This window comes from Mirounga angustirostris, unplaced genomic scaffold, assembly GCF_029215605.1.
Source record: "Mirounga angustirostris isolate CCGP_5_RB_7025 unplaced genomic scaffold, mMirAng1.0.hap1 SCAF_3, whole genome shotgun sequence".
NCBI classification, from domain to species: Eukaryota; Metazoa; Chordata; class Mammalia; order Carnivora; family Phocidae; genus Mirounga; species Mirounga angustirostris.
Genome location: NW_026991711.1, coordinates 182816258 through 182823912, shown reverse-complemented (window position 1 = coordinate 182823912; position 7655 = coordinate 182816258).

Here is a 7655-nt window from a genome sequence, read left to right as displayed (position 1 = left end):
GACATCTTCACAATATTTGTTCTTCCAATCCATGAGCATGGAATGTTTTTCCATTTCTTTGTGTCTTCCTCAATTTCTTTCATGAGTATTCTATAGTTTTCTGAGTACAGATTCTTTTCCTCTTTGGTTAGATTTATTCCTAGGTATCTTATGGTTTTGGATTTTATAATTGTAAATAGGATCGACTCCTTAATTTCTCTTTATTCTGTCTTGTTGTTGGTGTATAGAAATGCAACTGATTTCTGTTCATTGATTTTATATCTTGCCACTTTACTGAATTTCTGTATGAGTTCTAGCAGTTTTGGGGTGGAGTCTTTTGGGTTTTCCACATAAAGTATCATATCATCTGCAAAAAGTGAGAGTTTCATTTTTTCTTTGCCAATTTGGATGTCTTTTATTTCTTTTTGTTGTCTGATTGCTGAGGCTAGAACTTCTAGTACTATGTTGAATAGTAGTGGTGATAGTGGACATCCCTCATGTTCCTAACCTTAGAGGGAGAGCTCTCAGTTTTTCTCCATTGAGAATGATATTTGCTGTGGGTTTTTCATAGATGGCTTTTATGATATTGAGGTGTGTACCCTCTATCCCTACACTGTGAAGAGTTTTAATCAAGAAAGGATGCTGTACTTTGTCAACTGTACTCTCTATTTAGAGAGTTTCATATGGTTCTTGTTCTTTCTTTTATTAATGTATTGTATCACACTGATTGATTTCCAGATGTTGAACCAACCTTGCAGCTCAGGAATAAATCCCACTTGGTTGTGGTGAATAATCCTTTTAATGTACTGTTGGATCCTATTGGCTAGTATTTTGGTGAGAATTTTTGCATCCATGTTCATCAGGGATATTGGTCTACAGTTCTCCTTTTTGACGGGGTCTTTGTCTGATTTGGGGATCAAGGTAATACTGGCCTCATAAAATGAGTTTGGAAGTTTCCCTTCCATTTCTATTTTTTGGAACAGTTTCAGATGAATAGGCATTCATTCCTCTTTAAATGTTTGGTAGAATTCCCCTGGGAAGCCATCTGGCCCTGGGCTCTTGTTTGTTGGGAGATTTTTGATGACTGCTTCAATTTCCTTTCTGGTTATGGGTCTGTTCAGGTTTTCTATTTCTTCTCGGTTCAGTTTTGGTAGTTTATACACCTCTAGGAATGCATCCATTTCATCCAGATTATCTTATTTGCTGGCATATAGTTGTTCATAATATTGTCTTACAATTGTTTGTATTTCTTTGGTGTTGGTTGTGATCTCTCCTCTTTCATTCATGTTTTTATTTATTTGGGTCTTTTCTCTTTTCTTTTTGATAAGTCTGGACAGGCGTTTATCAATCTTATTAATTCTTTCAAAGAATCAACTCTGAGTTTTTTAAATCTATTTTACTGTTCTTTTGTTTTCTATTTCATTGATTTCTGCTCTGATCTTTATTATACCTCTTCTCCTGCTGCGTATAGGCTTTATTTGCTGTTCTTTCTCCAGCTCCTTTAGGTGTAGGGTGAGGTTGTGTATTTGAAAACTTTCTTGTTTCTTGAGGAAGGCTTGTATTGCTATATACTTTCCTCTTAGGACTGCCTTTGGTGCATCCCAAATATTTTGAACAGTTATGTTTTCATTTGTTTCCATGAATTTTTTAAATTTTTCTTTAATTTCCTAGTTGACCCATTCATTCTTTAGTAGGATGCTCTTTAGCCTCCATGTATTTGAGTTCTTTCCAACTTTCCTCTTGTGATTGAGTTCTAGTTTCAAAGCACTGTGGTCCGAAAATATGCAGGGAATGATCGCAATCTTTTGGTATGGTTGAGACCCGATTTGTGACCCAGGATGTGACCTATTCTGGAGAATGTTCCTGTGCACTAGAGAAGAATGTGTACTCTGTAGCTTTGGAATGGAATGTTCTGAATATATCTATGAAGTCCATCTGGTTCAGTGTGTCATTTAAAGCCTTTATTTCCTTGTCAATCTTTCGCTTAGACAATCTGTCCACTTCAGTGAGGGGGGTGTTAAGGTCCCCTACTATTATTGTATTATTGTCAATGTGTTTCTTTGATTTTGATATTAATTGGCTTATATATTTGGCTGCTCCCATGTTAAGGGCATAGATATTTACAATTGGTATATCTTCTTGTTGGATAGACACTTTAAGTATGATGCAGTGTCCTTCCTCATCTCTCATTATAGTCTTTGGTTTAAAATCTAATTTGTCTGATATAAGGATTGCCACCCCAGCTTTCTTTCAATGTCCATTAGCATGGTGAATGGTTTTCCACCCCCTCACTTTAAACCTGGAGGTTTCTTTGGGTCTAAAATGAGTCTCTTGCAGACAGCATATCGATGGGTCTTGTTTTTTCATCTGATCTGATTCCTGTGTCTTTTGATTGGGGCATTTAGTCCATTTACATTCAGAGTAACTATTGAAAGATATGAATTTAGTGTCATTGTATTGCTTGTAAGGTGACTGTTACTGTATATTGTCTCTGTTCCTTTCTAGTCTATGTTACTTTTAGGCTCTCTCTTTGCTTAGAGGACCCCTTTCAATGTTTCTTGTAGGGCTGGTTTCATGTTTGCAAATTCCTTTAGTTTTTGTTTGTCCTGGAAGATTTTTGTCTCTCCTTCTATTTTCAATGACAGCCTAGCTGGATGTAGTATTCTTGGCTGCATATTTTTCTTGTTTAGTGCTCTGAACATATCATGTCAGTCCTTTCTGGCCTGCCAGGTCTCTGGATAGGTCTGTTGCCAATTTAATGTTTCTACCTTTGTACATTACAGACCTCTTATCCCCAAGCGGCTTTCTGGATTTTCTCTTTGTCTCTGAGACTTGTGTGTTTTACTATCAGATGGTGGAGTGTTGACTTATCAGGTGACACTGATTTTGGGGGGGGGGGTTCTCTGTGCCTCCTGGATTTTCATGCCTGTTTCTTTCCCCAAATTAGGGAAGTTCTCTGCTATAATTTGCTCCAATATACCTTCTGCCCCTCTCTCTCTTTCTTCTTCTTCTGGGATCCCAACTATTCTAATATTGTTTTGCCTTATGGTATCACTTATCTCTCAAATTCTTCCCTTGTGATCCGGTAGTTGTTTATCTCTCTTTTTCTCAGCTTCTTTATTCTTCATCATTTGGTCTTCTCTATCACTAATTCTTTCTTCTGCCTCTTTTATCCTGCAGTGACAGCCTTCATCTTTGATTGTACCTCAAGAATAGCCTTTTTGATTTCGACTTGGTTAGATTTTGGTTCTTCTATTTCTCCAGAAAGGGTTTCTCTAATATCTTCCATGCTTTTTTCTTTTTTTTTTTAATATTTTATTTATTTATTCATGAGAGTCAGAGAGAGAGAGAGACGCAGAGGCAGAGAGAGAAGCAGCCTCCCCGCCTAGCAGGGAGCCTGATGTGGGACTCGATCCCAGGACCCTGGGATCATGACCTGAGCCGAAGGCAGACGCTTAACCATCTGAGCCACCCAGGCGCCCTCTTCCATGCCTTTTTCAAGCCCAGCTAGTATCTTTATAATCGTCATTCTGAACTCTAGTTCCCACATCTTACTAATGTCCATATTGATTAGGTCCCTGGCAGTCCATACTGCCTCTTGTTTTTTTTAGGTGAGTTTTTTTGTCTTGTCATTTTGTCCAGAGAAGAATAAATGAATGAGAAAACAAAATGCTAAAAGGGTAACATTGACCCCAGAAAAATATACACTAAACAAATCAGAAGAGACCCGAAACCAGGGGGAAAAGAAAGAAAAAAAAGAATATGATCAGGCTGGTGAATAGAACAGAGCCACACACTAGATTTGGGGCACATTTTGGTCTATTAGAAGAAATTGCCTCCCAAAATTTTAGAGAAAGAAAAATATATATATACAAAAATAAGGGTAAATACAATGAATGGCTGTAATATGACTGTAAAGATAAACATTAAAGAGTTTAGAAAAGGAATTGGTAATATAAGAAGTTGGTTAAGAAAAGAATGAAAATAAATTTAAAAAAAAAAGGAGCGAATGTAGTCAGGCAGTAGACTAGGACAAAGTCATACACTAGATTTAGGATATATTTGGTCTGTTAGAAGAAACTGTATCCTCTAAGATTTTCAAGAAAGAAAAATTTATATATATGCAAAGAATAAGGTTAAATACAATTAAGGGATAGAATATGACTGTAAAAATGCAAATTAAAGAAGATTTTTAAAATGGAATTGATAAGGTAAGATGTAGGTTGAAAAAGGAAAGAAGAAAAATTCAACTAAAAAAGTAGAAAAAGAAAAAAATAAAGAAAATTTAAAAAATTAACTTTGAAAGATTAAAGAATCATGGGGAAAAAGCCATGAATTCTATGTGCTGTATTCCCCCAGCGCTGGGGTTTTGCAGTTTTCTTTGATCTGTAAACTTGGTCTTGGCTGGCTGTTCTTATCGATCTTCTGGGGGAGGGGCCTGTTGCAGTGGTTCTCAAATGTCTTTGCCCGAGGCGGAATTGCACCGCCCTTGCCGGGAGCCAGGCTAAGTAATCTGCTCAGGTTTGCTCTCCATAGCTTTTGTTCCCTGAAAGCTTTCCGTACAGCTTTGGAGGACCAGAGTGAAAATAGAGGTCTCCCAATCTCCGCCCCAGAGTTGCTGAGAACTTGGGGCCCCACTCCTCAGTGAGCCCCCAGAGAAAAGAAGTCAATCACTCCCATCTCCCCAGTCTCTGGCAGCACTCCCTGCTCACCTGGCCTGTGACCAAGCATTTCTATCTCTGGCACCCAGCCCGTGTGGAGTCTCCAAAACCAGCAGATCCTTGCGGTGCGCTCCTGTGCTGCTTCTCCTGGGGGAGAAGGGGGAGTCTCCCTGGATCTGCTACTTGTTGGGTCCGTGCTGGAAGAGCGGTGGCCCGACTGTGCCACAGATCATGGTTTATGGCAACCCTGAGCTGGGACCTCGCTCCTCAGCTCTGTCTTTGCAGCTGACTTCCCTGCTCTGATCCCTGGGAGCTCTGCCACACACAGGAACCCCCAGTCTTTCTGTGACCCCAAGGGTCCTGAGACCGCACTGTCCCAGCGAGGGTTCCACCCCCCACTTAGTCACTGGAGTGACGTCCCTCAGCAGAGCAGACTTCTAAAAGTTCCGATTTTGTGCTCCACTGCTCTATTAAGTGCAGGTAGCTGGCTCCCTCCCCCCGTGGTCTATCTTCCCATATATTGCCTCAGATTCACTTCTCTGCACATCCTACCTTCTAGAAAGTGGTTGCTTTTCTGTTCATAGAATTGCTGCTATTCTTTTCTTCAATCTCCTGTTGATCTGTTAATTGTCATTCTTATTTAGCTATAATAATTTTGATTAGTTTGGAATGCACAGACATGGGAATCTTTTGTCAATTAAAGCCTTGATTTTTTAAAAAGATAATGGCAAATCTAGAGACAGGAGGACCATAGTACTGGCATGTGTAAATTTCTTACCTCACCTTATAAATCTGAATGCTGTTTCTCATTAATGAACAGATATCTAGACCAATAATACCTTAGATAAATAATGTGTTTTATCTTTTTGATGCTCTCACAACCTGATAGTGAACAGTGTAAATCTTTAAAATATACACATTCAATCATCAAGTTTGTTTTTGTTTTTGCTTTGTTTTTGTTTTTGAGTAGTTATGGGCTTAGCCTTGTCCTATGCAACAGAGACATAGAAAATTTTATAACACAATTAACAGATCAATTATTAAGTATTAATTATCTACTTATTAAGTAGAGGCTGAATCCCTTCTAATGATAGTTTTAATAATGTCCTACAACATTGAAATGGACTCATTCCTTCACATCTGTTCTCATAATCACATCAATGATTATTCACATTTGCAGATTAATACACAGTTTTTCTAAGCTACTGGTAAAAATATAATTTGGGTTTTTGTTGAGATTTTCAAATTTGTTGTCCTTATGAAATACCATGTTTCTAATAACTTACAGGAAAAAATCTCATAAAATATTTAGATATTTATTTTCAACATAAGTAATACTGTTTTGGGCTTTACATGTATTAAAGTCTACTGAAGAAGGAATCTAGGGCATCATGGGAAAGTCTATGAATTAAATTATGTCCCCCACTCCCAAATTCATATGTTGAAGCTCTAACCCTCCATTGTGAATGTATTTGGAGGTAGGGCCTTCAAGGAGGTAAATACAATTAAATGAGAGCATGAGATTAAGGACTTAATCCAATAGGATTGGTTTCTTCATAGAAGGGATACCAGGAATGTGTGTATGCAGAGAAAAGATCATGTGAGGACACAGCGAGAAGGCAGCCATCTACGAGCCAAGGAAAGAGGCCTCAGGAGACACCAAACTAGCCAACTCCCTGATTTTGGATTTCCAGCCTCCAGAACTGTGAGAAAATCATTTTATATTATTTAAGCCTCGAGTCTGTGGTATTCTGTTATGGCAGCCCTAGCAGACCAACACATGGAGATAGGACTTTCACTGAGGCTTGGATGTTGGAAGGCTATATAGGCAAGGGGAGACTTCCTTCATTCCAGAAATTATGGCTCTCCATTATTTCTCATATTAGGAAATGATTGATATCCTCTTTCACCAAGATGCTCAGCCAGAAATCTAGGATTTGTCCCCATTTCCTCCATTTTTCTTAGTCAGGCATGAAATCTACCTCTTAAGTACCTTTAGAATTATTTTACTTCTCCCCATTCTCACCATCACAGACCAGTTCACAGCACTGTGTCCCCCAGCCTAGGCCACTGCCTTCATTCTGACTCCCTCCTAATAAATTTGCACTCTATCTCCTGAGAGAACCTTTCTTAAAATTAAGTGGAGTCCCTGTGTGCAACCTCTCTACAATAAAATTTACAATCTTTAATTTGCTGATGATGATCTGGCCCCCACTTCTCTCTTAAAGACTCATCTTTACCAGACTTATCCTTATCCGTTTCAACAATGATGAGTTCTTCTATTCTTGAAGATACCACAATCTTTCCCTTCAGATCCCTAAGCTAGCTGTTCCCTCTGCCCCTCTAAAGTTCTTATGTGTATCCTTTCACTTACATGTCTGTCATACATCCCTTTTCTCTTTTACCATGAGGCCCCCTGACCTGCCCCTAGTTTCTTTCTTACCCAGAGCAAATAAAGTTTCCATTTGTTAATCAATAGGCACCCTTTCATTTCTCTTCCTTAGCACTTATTTCATCTAAAAAAATAACTTTAAGACTACATTCCCTGCCCCACTGAAAATTTCAAAGGGTACACAACTACTCTGTATGCTCACTGCTTCACATTCCTGGTTATCTGGTAAACTGCATAACACAATATATATTAATTAAGTAAATGAACAGTGACTTTAAAAGGAAAAAAAAAAGTGGATTTCCTTCCTAGGGAATTACAGAGTGAGTTCTAATAATTTAATTCTACTCAAAAGAATAATATATCAGTTCGTGTAAACTATAACATCGAGAAACAGTTTAGATACAGATATGGATACAGATTATAGATAGATACAAATACAGATATAGATACAGATACAGATATAGATAGATACAGATATAGATATGGATATGGATATAGATAGATACAAATACGGATACAGATACAGATAGGGATACAGATATAGATATGGATATGGATACAGATATGGATATGGATATAGATAGATACAGATAAGGATAGAGATATAGATATGGATATGGACA